This window comes from Parasteatoda tepidariorum, unplaced genomic scaffold, assembly GCF_043381705.1.
Source record: "Parasteatoda tepidariorum isolate YZ-2023 unplaced genomic scaffold, CAS_Ptep_4.0 HiC_scaffold_57485, whole genome shotgun sequence".
Taxonomy (NCBI): Eukaryota; Metazoa; Arthropoda; class Arachnida; order Araneae; family Theridiidae; genus Parasteatoda; species Parasteatoda tepidariorum.
Window position 1 is genome coordinate 348236 of NW_027261827.1, and position 13439 is coordinate 361674.

Sequence of the window (13439 nt, forward strand, 5' to 3'; positions counted from 1 at the left end):
TGCTAACAGCCATGCATTTTAATTTATTGTATGTAAAACATCCTTATTTTGTTCTAAAATGTTATGTACTTTATCCCAAATGTTAATTAATATAGAAATTGATTTCAATAATGCTGATCACCAAAAAATATTTCATTTGGCGATAAAACAAATTTTTTGTGTTCTTGAAAATGAAAGACTTTTTGAGGGTTATTATCTCACAAGGAAAAGTTAGGGTTTAAAGTTAATATTTTTAAATGATAAAATATTTTTCTAAAGCTTTCAGAATTTCTAGCATTAACTAATTTATAATACACATTTAGTTGAATTTAGGAGAGTAACTGCAATATTTGATAATTTGTTTTGCTAATATGTTTCTCATTTAGCTAACGTTTTGATTTTTTCACCATGTACAATCTAAATAGCTAATACACTTTTTTAAAAGCAAATAAGAACATTGATAGAATTCTTCTACATAAGTACAATACTATGTCTTTGATGATAAAATACTATGTGTTTGATGATAATATACTATGTCTTTGTGCTAGAAAATTGTGTTCATTGGCGAGCGAGCGCAGCGAGCCATGGTTCACGGCGTGAACCACATAGGATTGCGTAGCAATTTTCGGGGGTTGGCGAGCGTTAGCGAGCAGGGGGTGGAGCCTCCTAGTACAATATAATTAACTGAATGACCTCCAGGTTGATTTACCAATTACAGGTCCAATAACTACTAAAAATTGTATAGGGCATGTAATATTGTTCGCTAATGCGTGTAGGCTCATTATTTAATAAATTATTTTTTTGCGTATCGGAAAAACAAACACTTATCCTTCAATCAAAAACAATAAATATCAAGTGTAATAGATGTAATTGCTATAAAAACTACATACTTTAACGTATACAGTTCAATTTTAAACCAAATCAAATTCATGTTCTTACAATAATGAGTTATGTTGACTTAAAGTTGTAAATTCTTATTCAATGTAATATGTTACAAATGAATTTAGTTATACAGTCATTGCTAAACTTATAACAGTCCCGAAAAATAAAAATGTGACTTGTTTCCACACATTGGTGCAAGATAACATGTTTTGTTACAGTTTACTTTATTACAACGAGGCTTCGCCCCCTGCTCGCTAGCGCTCGCCAACCCCCGGAACTGCTTTCGCAGTTTATTGGATACGTTATTAACATCCAGCCTTTGTATACTTTTTCGAACACTGAAGTTCCGAAAGCTTTTCACTGTAGAAAATTCTAAACCTGTGCATTTCAATATTAATTTGAAATTGCAAACAGTTCACATATTTTTCTTAATCACACTATTCTAAATTTCAGTTGTTGAGAAAAGTAACTGTTGTAAGTTTTGTTTTAAAGTCTTTCCCACCAGAGGGCTAAAACCATGTGTTGTAAAACAATATGAAATAGTACTGAACGCCGGATGTAAAGCATCGGCTTCGATGAAGATAATTTTGTGAGAATTTTTTTGATAATTCGGTGAGAATTCACCCGATTAGCCATATGATTCTTACTACGTGCTCTTGCGCGCCGAAGCCTATCAATTAAAAATGAAAACTGTTGCCAACGCGAGAAAAGAAATATCATCGGTTTTATTGATACATACGTATTAGCGTTTTATATAATATGGATAGATTGTTATTTTTTTAATTTTTTATTATTAGTGTAATTAAAAAAAACTGAATTTGTTTGATATTTACTGACCACAAATAAAAATTTCAATTGATGTAACTCTTCATTTTACAGCTTTGCCTATAAATTATGGAAAACTGACATTAAGTTAAAATCCATTATTTCTAAATCTCCAGTTTTTAACCTTGAAAGTGATACCTTGTTGCTTAAAAAATATGAAGTTTAAAATTTTTGTCATCTGGTTGATCATAACTTGGAATTGCAAATCTAAAACACTGTGCAGTGCGGAACAAAAATAAATAATATAAGTTTCATTTTCCTTCTTATTAATAAACACATTTGAATAAAACTCTATTATATGATTATATATCATTTAACGTGTTTCCCATATATTTCTTAGTTCTCCCCAACTTTTAGGATAAAAGAAGAAACAGTTTCTGAAATATCATCGCTAGAATGCAAGCAACGTTTACAAACTTTTGACATAGTGATTGCTACAAAATTCAAATTTTGAGTCGAAAATCAAATATTTACCAAAAAAACAGTAAAATTAAATGTTAACGTATAATTAGTTCGTAAAAGAATCCGTCTTTTAAAAAAATATAAAAGGCTAAAATAAAAATCGAAAAAATAAGTATCCATGGAATAATTGTAACAATTTGCGATTTTAAGAAACTGATGACTTTTTCTGAGATAAAATTATTCACTGATTTCATTGGATGGGAGTACAAAAGCTTTCAGAAAGGGTGCAATAAAAAATCTATTATTAAATTGTAACCAACTAATTTTTGGAGAATTTTATAAAGTGAAAAATATTAAAACATTTCGAATTACTTTGTCAAAAGAAAAAAAATACCCCCAAAGAAAAAGAACATACTTGAATAAATAAATTCAAATCACTGAATAGAACAAATAAATAAATAAAAAAACTCACGCTTTTATAAAAAAAAAAAAGTAATCTCCTTCTTCCACCTCCACAACAATCTTTGCCTTTCCTAAACTGCAGTCTCCAAATAGGTCGAAAGTTTTTCCATTCAACCATGACTGGTCAAAGGTTTTTAGCAACCACGAGAGAGTTATAAGTGGTATTGAAGTTTAACAGGGTTATAATGGATCAAATTTAAACTCAAGCAAAGTATTGCTTAGTCAATTATATTTCAACTGTTTGGTGATAAATTTCTATCTAAAAAAGGGAATGTAATGTATGGTAAAATAATTTGAAGAAAAATTCCAGCTTTTCTTTAAGATTCCCTGACTTTTCCAGAATAAAAAGATTTCCTGATAATTCCAGGTGGGTGGCCATCCTGTTACTTGCTGATCCTATTAGTCACTGAAGACTGTGTAGTGGTCCTAAATAGACCACCATTAGAATGTGATTTTGAATGCTGAACTTAAATTATAAAACATAAAAATTGAGACAGTTAATACAGCAGGTGTCAGTTAGAGTAATAAATCATAAAGTATGCAAACAACTAAGGAAGAACTCCATTATAATAACTTTCAGCATTCAAATAACATAGTATAAGAGCTAGTAAACATTATAGAGTAGGTACTTTATATTGGCTATTTATAATTTCAAGGTGGTTATTTATAGTTTCATGCAAGAAGTACCAATGCTAAAATAATTCCACAATTTTCAAATACCTGGAGTTTGCTTCAAAAACTGGTCTAAACATTTCAAAAAAGTTTTCTTTGGAAAAGTTATTGACAGAAGGTACAGAGTCATCAAATTCAGGGTCTACGCTGTCGTAAGACTGTCGCTTTATTGGATTGCCTAAGATTTCATAAGCTGAAATACAAGACAGAATTATACTACTTGACGCAATTAAATTATGAAGGGTGTAAGAAATACCAATAAAAGATAACAAGAACTATAAGTAACGGTCATTATAAAATAGCATACAAAAAAAATATTCCAAGCTGCATTAGTATTAGTAAATAAACAAGAGCAATGATGATAATAAACAAAAGACTAAACTTTATAAACTAGTTAAGGGAAAGAGCTACTAAAACTAAACAGGTCAACTTATTAATCCTGAATAAAGTTCATGACAATATAGACAAATTATTTACAATATTTGCATAAATGGTGTATAGATGATAAATATATGTGCATGTTTGCATGCTATGATCAGATTTTGTCCAAAAATCTAGAAGAAGATATTTTTTTCATTAAGCCCCACAATACAATAATTTATATTTTTGACAGAAAGAAAATTTATGATTTTTAAACTACAATGAAATGAATTTTATGTGCAATTAAACAAAAAATTTAAAATGAGTTATTTAAAGAATCCCTTTTTTTCTTAATTACCAATACTAATTAGGTGCAATCATAGGACTTATCATAGTGGTCCTTTTCGACAAAGTTAAAGGGCTAATATCGACTTCCGGGATCTCTCTAGATGAGAATACGTCTCGAGTCGTTGTCCAGATTGAATCTATACTCATCGCTGAAGAAAATCCACTCCCAATCATCTTCTGTCAAAGACAGAGATGTTTTCTGAACCGTGCTAGATAGTATTTTGTGGTTCACTGTAAACGGCACGCATGCTGCAGGACACCTGTATTAAGTTTCTAGTAGACTGTTATACGTAAAATAGATTTTTCTGCTGCATTATGCAGGTTGCGAGACAGTTGTGCCGATTCCACGAAGCCACTTTTTGACTAGAAATCGCTAATAATGGTTTTAACCTGGCATTGTTTCCCTTATGTGGTTTTGATCAGGTTGGCGAACCACTGCTTCCCCCCTCTCCCTGTGAACTATTTCCGTAAAATGAATACCATATTTCTCGAAACCCTGAAATCCTTACGCGTTCAAGAGTTCGTGGGTCAATCACAGGCCGGCAGAAGACTCCCCGTGTAGTGGATGGTGACTGATGCACGTTAAATATGTCGGGGTCTCAAAGTCCTTCAAGTTCCCTTGACAAATCAATACCTCTGGCAGTATTGATTCAGGAGCTCCCTTTTCTTCTTGATTGGTATCAAAATTACAAGGATACTGAGTTGAACCTAGGTAGTCGTAAACCCAGAATTGGGGCGGCTGTTCAACATCGGTTATATTATAAAAATAAAATAAAAAACAAGTAGCCTGTGACTGGTCCGCTTTGTTTGTTTCAACTCCTCGCCATCGTGTTGCATCGTCTAGAGTCTAGACCAGTGATTATCAAACTTATTTCTTTTATCGCCTCCTTTGAAAATCAATTATTTTTCAGCACCCCCCATTTTTTATGCACCCCTAAAACTTAAAAACCACAATTTCATTACTTTAATTAATTTAGTTATACATATTAGTCGGTTCTGATGTTTAAACTTACATTCTAAACTAGAAATTTTTACCAGTGAGAGCAAATAAAACCCAACTTTATAATATTAATAATATATTTTAATCAAATTAAAGGAAACAATATAAATATGTAATCAGTTTTCGTTTTTNAGGGAAAGAGCTACTAAAATTAAACAGGTCAACTTATTAATCCTGAATAAAGTTCATGACAATATAGACAAATTATTTACAATATTTGCATAAATGGTGTATAGATGATAAATATATGTGCATGTTTGCATGCTATGATCAGATTTTGTCCAAAAATCTAGAAGAAGATATTTTTTTCATTAAGCCCCACAATACAATAATTTATATTTTTGACAGAAAGAAAATTTATGATTTTTAAACTACAATGAAATGAATTTTATGTGCAATTAAACAAAAAATTTAAAATGAATTATTTAAAGAATCCCTTTTCTTTCTTAATTACCAATACTAATTAGGTGCAATCATAGGACTTATCATAGTGGTCCTTTCCGACGAAGTTAATGGGCTAATATCGATTTCCAGGATCTCTCTAGAAGAGAATACGTCACGAGTCGTTGTCCAGATTGAATCTATACTCATCGCTGAAGAAAATCCATTCCCAATCATCTTCTGACAGAGACAGAGGTGTTTTCAGAACCATGCTAGATAGTATTTTGTGGCTCACTGTAAACGAGACGCGGGCTGCAGGACTCCTGGTATACGGGACACCTGTATTAAGTTTCTAGTAGACTGTTATACGTAAAATAGATTTTTCTGCTGCATTATGCAGGTTGCGAGACAGTTGTGCCGATTCCACGGAGCCACTTTTTGATTTGAAATCGCTAGTAATGGTCTAAACCTCGCATTGTTTCCCTTATGTGGTTTTGATCAGGTTGGTGAACCACTGCTCCCCCCCCCTCTCTCTCTGTGAACTAATTCCGTAAAATGAATACCATATTTCTCGAAACCATGAGATCCTTACGTGTTCAAGAGTTCATGGGTCAATCACAGGCCGGCTGAAGACTCCCCGTGTAGTAAATGGTGACTGATGCACGTTAAATCTGTCGAGTCATATAGTCCTCCATGCTTCCATAACAAATCAATACGTCTGGGGATACTGATCCAGGAGTTTCCTTATCTTCTGGATTGGCCCAAAAATGACAAGGCTACAGATTTGAACATCAGTAGTCGTAAACCCAAAATTGGGTCGACTGTTCAGCGACGGATATAAAAAAGCAAGTAGTCTGGGCCGGGATAGTCTGGTTGGTAGGGCACGGGGCCCATGTCCAAGAGGTTGCGGGTTCAATCCCCACCGACCGAAGACTCCCCGCGTAGTGGATGGTGACTGAAGCACGTTAAATATGTCGGGGTCAAAAAATCCTCTAAGTTACCATGACAAATCAATACCTCTGGGAGTATTGATCTAGGAGCTACCTTTTCTTCTTGATTGGTTTCATAATTACAGGGATACTGAATTGAACCTAGGTAATCGTAAACCCAGAATTGGGCCGGCTGTTCAACATCGGTTATATTATAAAAATAAAATATAAAACAAGTAGCCTGTGACTGGCCCACTTTGTTTGTTTCAACTCCTCGCCATCGTGTTGCATCGTCTAGACGATGAAGACGATGAAGATTGGCGATACTAAAGATGGGTAAACAAAAAGAATGTCAAAGAAAAAGAAAAAAGATTGTGCTATGCTAAGATGCTTTAAAACTTTACGCAACAATCTTTGGGGAACAAATTAGCGTCATTGCCATATGATGTCACAGGCTACTACGTGACAAGGTGCGCGCGAAAAGCTTAGCTATCATTTCATAACTTATAAGCGTATTGTATGCTGCTTTTTATTTATTTTTTAAAAACCGTTCCTTTCTTTAATTGATTTCATCAAAGTAAAGTGACATTCTTTGAAATGAGGCAAAAAGTAGTACACCATACAATTCTAATTTTTTTTTATCAGTAAAGTAAATAAAACATAATAAATTATTAAAAGTCATTTTTGCATGAAATTATCTTCTGATAAATAAATTTTTAAATTGTGTGCAAACTGTTACTGTTTTCAATTCGCTTAAATAGTTCTCGAGAAATGGCGAAATACGCAAAAAAACAAACAAAAAAAATTAACATTAAGAGGACCAAACTTTAAGAACCATATTTTTCAGTTTGCTGCTACTCCTTGATCAGTAGCAATTTGTTAAAATTTCAAAAGAAAGGGGGTTACAGTATTGTTTTTCATATATGTGCAGAAATATTTCTTTAAATATTGTTTAAACAAGATTTTTTTTGTAAATATATATATGTCATAGAAAGTGATAATAAATGAATTTTGAAAAGTAGATTATTAAATGAAAGGTTAATGAAAAAAAAAATTTTTTTAAAACTTATCCATTAAAATTTTGATTTCTTGGTATTAAATAATAAAAGAAAGTAATTAAAATGTTATAATATTAAATAAAAAATTGATAGAAAAAGATATATACAATATTTACAACATATGGGTAAGCATTCCAAAATATGTATAATTTTTTTTATATAATTAAACTTTTAGAATATTATCATTATCAGAAAGAAAATTCATTAATAATAATAATTTGGTTTTAATTGTATTGTTAGTCATGAAATGTTTTTGCCAGGTCGGTAGATTAGTGATATTCGATGCACGAGTATGCCATGAGGCTGTATAGATGCATCCAGTAAGATAGTGTTCTGAAGTGCCCAAAAATAGCATGGAAAAGGAGCTTGCCCAATTAAAAACCAGACTTCTTGTTTTGATGGTATCGTCTTAAAATAATTTACTTTATTAATAATTTTATATAATCTTCTTTTCTTATCTGAATTGTTCCAATAATTTTGCCAAATTTGTGATAAAGAGTTCCGAAGTTGATTCTTGAGATGTGAGATAGGGAAGGGATATGAGTAATTTTGTTGTTTAGCTGTCGACAAGTATTGTCGTAAGTACTGTATTGATAATTTATATTGTTATAGGAAATGTCTTTTAGAGTTGAGTTATGATTATTGAATACGATAACGACGCAATCTGTTCTGCGAGAGGTGAGAATCCAGCTAAGACTTGTAGAAGTGGAATGGTAGGCTCTTGTGATATTCAGAAGAAATTTCCTTTGGATTGAATTTAAAGTTCTTGAGATTCTAGGTGAGATTTTTTGGACCATGCACATCAACCGTGGGCTAAGGAAGGGATTATTACAGTTTTATATATGAGTTTATGAGCTCTCTGGTTCATGCCCCGGGATTTTGCATTAATTTTATAAAGAAAAGTGAGTATTTGGCTTGATTTCTCCTTCAGGACTTTAACATGTGGACCCCAGTTAAGACTCCTATCTAATATCACCCCCAAATATCTAAACTGGTTCTTTTGTAAGATTTTCTGGTTGTTTATTTTGAAGATCGGACCCCTGCTTGAGTTGGAGAAAGGGATGAAAACAGATTTGTCTATTGCTTGATTGAGATTGATTGTTAGCCAATTTTGAATAATATTGAGTGTGTTGTTGGTATTAATTTCTAATTCTCTTCTTGAATTTCCAAATGTTAATAGAATAATAACGTCGACAAATGCTTGGATAATTTGATTGTTCATATTTGTATTGAGCAAGCTATTGATTAAAAAATTCCAAGCTGTCGGACCTATGCTCAAACCCTGTGGGCAACCTTTGAGTATATGTTTTGTATTGAATCCTTGATTTGTTGATAGAATAGCAAATCTATTTCTGTTGATATCTTCTATCATGTGACATAAATTTTAAGGAAGATTTTAAGTTTAATTTTTTTTATAAATTGAATTGTTATCAAAAGCGCCTTTAATATCAAGGGAGTTGGCTGCGACGTGTTTAAAGTAGTTTTTGAGATGTTTTAGATTATCTAGAAAATTTTGAAGTGCATGATTTATAGATTTGCCGAAACGAAAACCGAATCGTTTGATAAAATTTTATATTTTTCTATATAATAGTTGATTCTCTTGGTAATAAGTTTTTCTAGAAATTTGCCTAGACAAGGGAGTAGTGTAATTGGCCTGTATGATGATAATAGTTTCGGATTTTTATTGGTTCTCAGAATTAGCAAGACTTGCCCTTTTTAAAATGATCTGGAAAGCATTTGAGTGAGAGCACATTCTGACGCATTTAATTTACGACATTCACTAATATATCGACGCTGTTAACTGATAATTTTTTAGTTCATTTTCTGCGTTTTTTTTAAATGTAAGATTCTGATATATGATATTATTGCGACACGCGATTAGGAAATTGAATTGTCACTTTTTGATATTGCTTTCGACGCTATTCACACAAATTCATATCTGTTTCCGGGCATTATTAATATATTTATTGCTTTTCGGGCATTTCGGCATGGTTTTTTGAAATCTGATATTTTTATGCAAATTTGATAATTAGATATTGCGCAACTTACTAGTTTGACAACAATAAGTTTTTAAATTAATTTTTTTGTTGCCATGTTTCGGAAAATTGTCAACTTTTAACAATTTATTGTAAAAATAGCAATCTCACCTCGAACTTAGTAGCAAACAATCGAATTTCAGTCGCTATTAGTGGCTTTCTCTTCCCTCTTAAAAATAAAGGCCGCTACCTAAAATTACAAAGAAAAGAATGAGAAATCAAATATTATAATAAGTATTTCAAAGCACACAAGTTCGAAAATTCAGGAGAATAGGGGGAAAGAGAAGGAACTCAAAAGAGATGAATTAATTTTCCTAATACATTTTGATGAGATTTTTTTTTAAAATTTTTGTCTGATATACAAAACATTTGGTGGGGGTTAACGATTTTCTATAAACTTTGTGATATTATTTTATAACGATTTTCTAAAAGCAAAACGATTTTCTAGAAGTTTACTGGTAAAATTCTAATTCATAGTTTCTTTGTTAAAGATATGCTTAAATAATTTCCATATTTTTTAGTGGATAGAATAATTATTAAAAAAGAAAGGGTTATCTCTTACTCTTTTTAGTCATTTACTCTAAACTCTTTTTAGTCATTTTTTTTGGTGGAAAGGTTAACGATTTTTTGTTTTCTTTTGGGAGAAAAAATTCAGACTTTTTTTTTTTTTACTTAATTTGGTTGTAACCTAGTTTTGGTGGGTGCTCCAATGCATAATAAAAATTTTTATGCTTTAAGATTTGGAGGTCAAATTCTAGCTTGTTTATAGGTTAAAAAGTAGCTAAATTTTGGTTTAACCATTACTTATTTTAGTGGGTGGAGTAACGATTTCCAAATATGGGATAACGGTGGCTGAATTGAAACTTCTGGAAGCCAGATAAAATTGTAGTAAGTTTGTTTCCTTGTAAAACTAACGACTTCCTTAATCGGGCGCACAATACAGTTTTAGCATTTGGAATTTTAAAATAAAAATGCATAGATTTATCAAGTGTTTATAAAAATCTGCTTTTGTCAGAATTTTTTTTCTGCAGGATATCTACCATGGGCTTATGCTGTCTTAACATTGACCAAAATTTAATGGCAATATTAAAATTTTCATTTTTTGAAAAATTTGTTGTGTACTTGTACTTCAAGAAGAAGATCGCAGATACCCACTCATGTGATTTATGATGTCAGTGCCAGCTGATCATTTATATGGAAAATAGCGTGTTAAAATTAAGCTATTTTTCTCCACGTAAGTCAGAATGATAATTAAAGTGAAGTTAATTAAATACTGCGTCGTATTGCACATCAAATTCGATGAAATGCAATTCTTTCTCCTCTTCGTCTTTTACTTAACTTAGAATATTTATTTGTGTATTTTATTGTAACCATGATATAGTTTTGTTTAATGTACCTGACAACTTCGATGCATAATTAGTTTGTTTATGTTCTTTACGTCTTCGTTCCTATCTCTGTGCTAAATAAGAAATATGTAAGGAGAATTAAAATATTTGCGTGAGAATGTAGAATGCGTCACTTAAGAGAATTGATACTTGACGGGATTGGCTTACTCGCAACAGAATGGAAAGAGCACAGTTGCTAACAAATACCAATAAACAAATGCCAAGTTTGGTCAACAACCAAATTAGATCAAGATCAAGATTAGATCAATATTACGTCACTTGCAGGTATCCCTTTAGCTAAAACTTATTTTAGTCATAACTTTTCGTTTGAATAGCTAACGGAAAGCTTTGGTGATCGAGCGTGAGCTCACGATTTGGTACAATAGGCTAATGTTTTTGAACAAAATTCAAACTTCTGATTTTTTTTTGTGTGTGGCTAAAAATCAGTTTTTGTCGTTCGTCGTATTATTATTATTATTATTTTTTTTTTGAAGTGTTGACTAAGCAATTACTTTTTATAAGGGTAAAAATGAGAATCTCCATAAACTAATACTTCAAAACAAAATATGTAAATTTAGTTTAAAAGTTAGCTCTAATCAATGAAAAGATGTAAAAAAAATGCAAAAAGTTTAAAAGATGTAAAAAGTTTAGTGAGCAAACTTGGGATTCCGGAAGTTAGTCCACTTAGTAAGTTGATGAGTAAGTCGTGAAGCTAGAACTACGAGGTGAGATTTTGAGTTTGATTTCAGAGTGGTCGATTTTTTAAGAATTAACTGAAAAAGCAGTTTTGGTCCTAATTTTGATTGGGAATGAAGGCTTTTTTCAAACAATTTTATACAGCAGGCCCTTGCTTTGGGGTAAAACTGAAACTTGTAGCATCCATGTCAAAAATAAGTTTACATTTGCTTTGGCTATAGTAAACTGACTGGAAAAAAAATCTCAAAACCAAGAAATAGATAAACTAAATTTGATGGGCTTGTTTGTACAACTTAAAGATTATGTCCATTCAGATTTCGCGCTAAGCGTATAAGTTTGGTGCTACTAGCGCCACTGTGAACATGCAAATCAGGGTTGCTTTAAATACCTGTTCAACAGTTCGTAAACATTATTTTTCGTAAGCTTTTGACTTAGTAAGTTGATGTTAGGGAATAATGCCTTTCAGAAGACCTTATCTTAACCCAGCTCCGTGATCTTAATACAGCTCTCACGATAACTCGAAAAAGACGGTGATCTTAATACAGCTCTCTCGGCTTCTCACAAAACCGCAATTAATCAACTGGTGCTATTCATTCATCGAATTCTATCACAGATATAATTCTGGTGGGGAAGTACTGTAGTGTATCTACCACAACAAAAATATAATTATAATTCACTCGTATATAATACATCTCAGCTAGATTCTATGGTGGGGTACCTTTCACATTGGATGGTCCACATTGAGCAGTTGACTTTGCTACATATGACCGCGACATTTTCCTCCTCACACTGTTGCTTCTCAGTCTCGATCACATAACGTACAGCGTATACACTCAACTGCTAGAGGCAACACAGGAGCGATCACGACCGTGAACTTAATACAGCTCTCAAGATCAGCACTCAAAAAGTGCGGTGATCTTAATACAGCTCTCCCGGTTTCTCATAAAGCATCCATGAATCAACTAGTGGTATCCGTTCATCGAATTCTATCGCAGATATAACAACTACAACGCACTACAATGAAATTTTATTTTTAATTTTGGAACTGCTTTTTTTGTGGTTCTTATTATTTTGTTTTTCTGCTGAACACATCATAAATATTTTATGCCAAATTTGAAACACATTATGTATAAATTGCAAATAAATGTAAATTTTATTTATTAAATGCCTTTATTCACAAAGCTATTCATTTCATTTCAATCCTACGCCTAATTTTCAACGACGAGAAATCTGATTGACGTTTTTTTTTTAAGTTGTTTCACAGACGTCTTTTAAGATTCACCTCGTGTTTTATCCATTAGGCCATTTGGGATTATCCATAATTAAGTTATTAGAAAGCTTCTAGTAGACGTCAATATTTGATCGATGATGCCTAATGGATAACGTGGATGAGTTCTGGACGTTTGCAGGATTAATTTTACTGTATGGAAATAAAATATTATTTAGAAATAAAATTCCGATTTTTTTGGACAAAAATTAGCTATTATTTAACTAGGATGTTTAACATTTTGTTGGCTGAAATAGGTTAACGATTTGCTTGCTTCGGTTAGCGTATGAAAGCGAATTTCAATCTCGGTTAAAAAATAATTTTCCAAATCATTTTTTGATAAAATTTGACAGTTGGGCTAAAGAAAATTCGCGATCGCAACGCTCGAGTACTCCATCTAGCGGGAGCCTGTAAATATCAGACATTATTTTATCACGTTTTCATTTAGTTCCATCAAAATCCTTGGCCATGACGGACGCCATTTTCTTAGCAGCAAATAAAAATAAAAATTTCCCTAAGGAAAAGCTGAAGAACTTGAAAAACTAACCAGAACATGCCAAACATTGAAGCAGAACACGCCAAGCATTTGAAGAACAATTTCTCCATAATTTTTACCTTTCTATTACCAACAACATAACTTACAATTTGATGATCACTTGCTGTTACAGATGTGTATATTACGGTAAAATAATTTTTTCTGTCTTCAATTCATTACAAATTAAAATGAAGTCAACATTGCTTTCGTCATTCCAATAAA

General features: G+C 32.0%; 1 long non-coding RNA gene across 1 annotated transcript in view; it reads right to left on the minus strand.

Moving 5' to 3' along the window:
• LOC122271786 (uncharacterized) overlaps window positions 1-13439 on the minus strand; it is a 77043-nt gene that overhangs the window by 9043 nt on the left and 54561 nt on the right. Inside the window, exons 5-6 of the long non-coding RNA XR_011636005.1 lie at window positions 9446-9524; window positions 3271-3415 (exon numbers count right to left, since the gene is read on the minus strand). This is a non-coding gene — a long non-coding RNA (uncharacterized lncRNA). The remainder of the gene's footprint in view (window positions 1-3270; window positions 3416-9445; window positions 9525-13439) is intronic.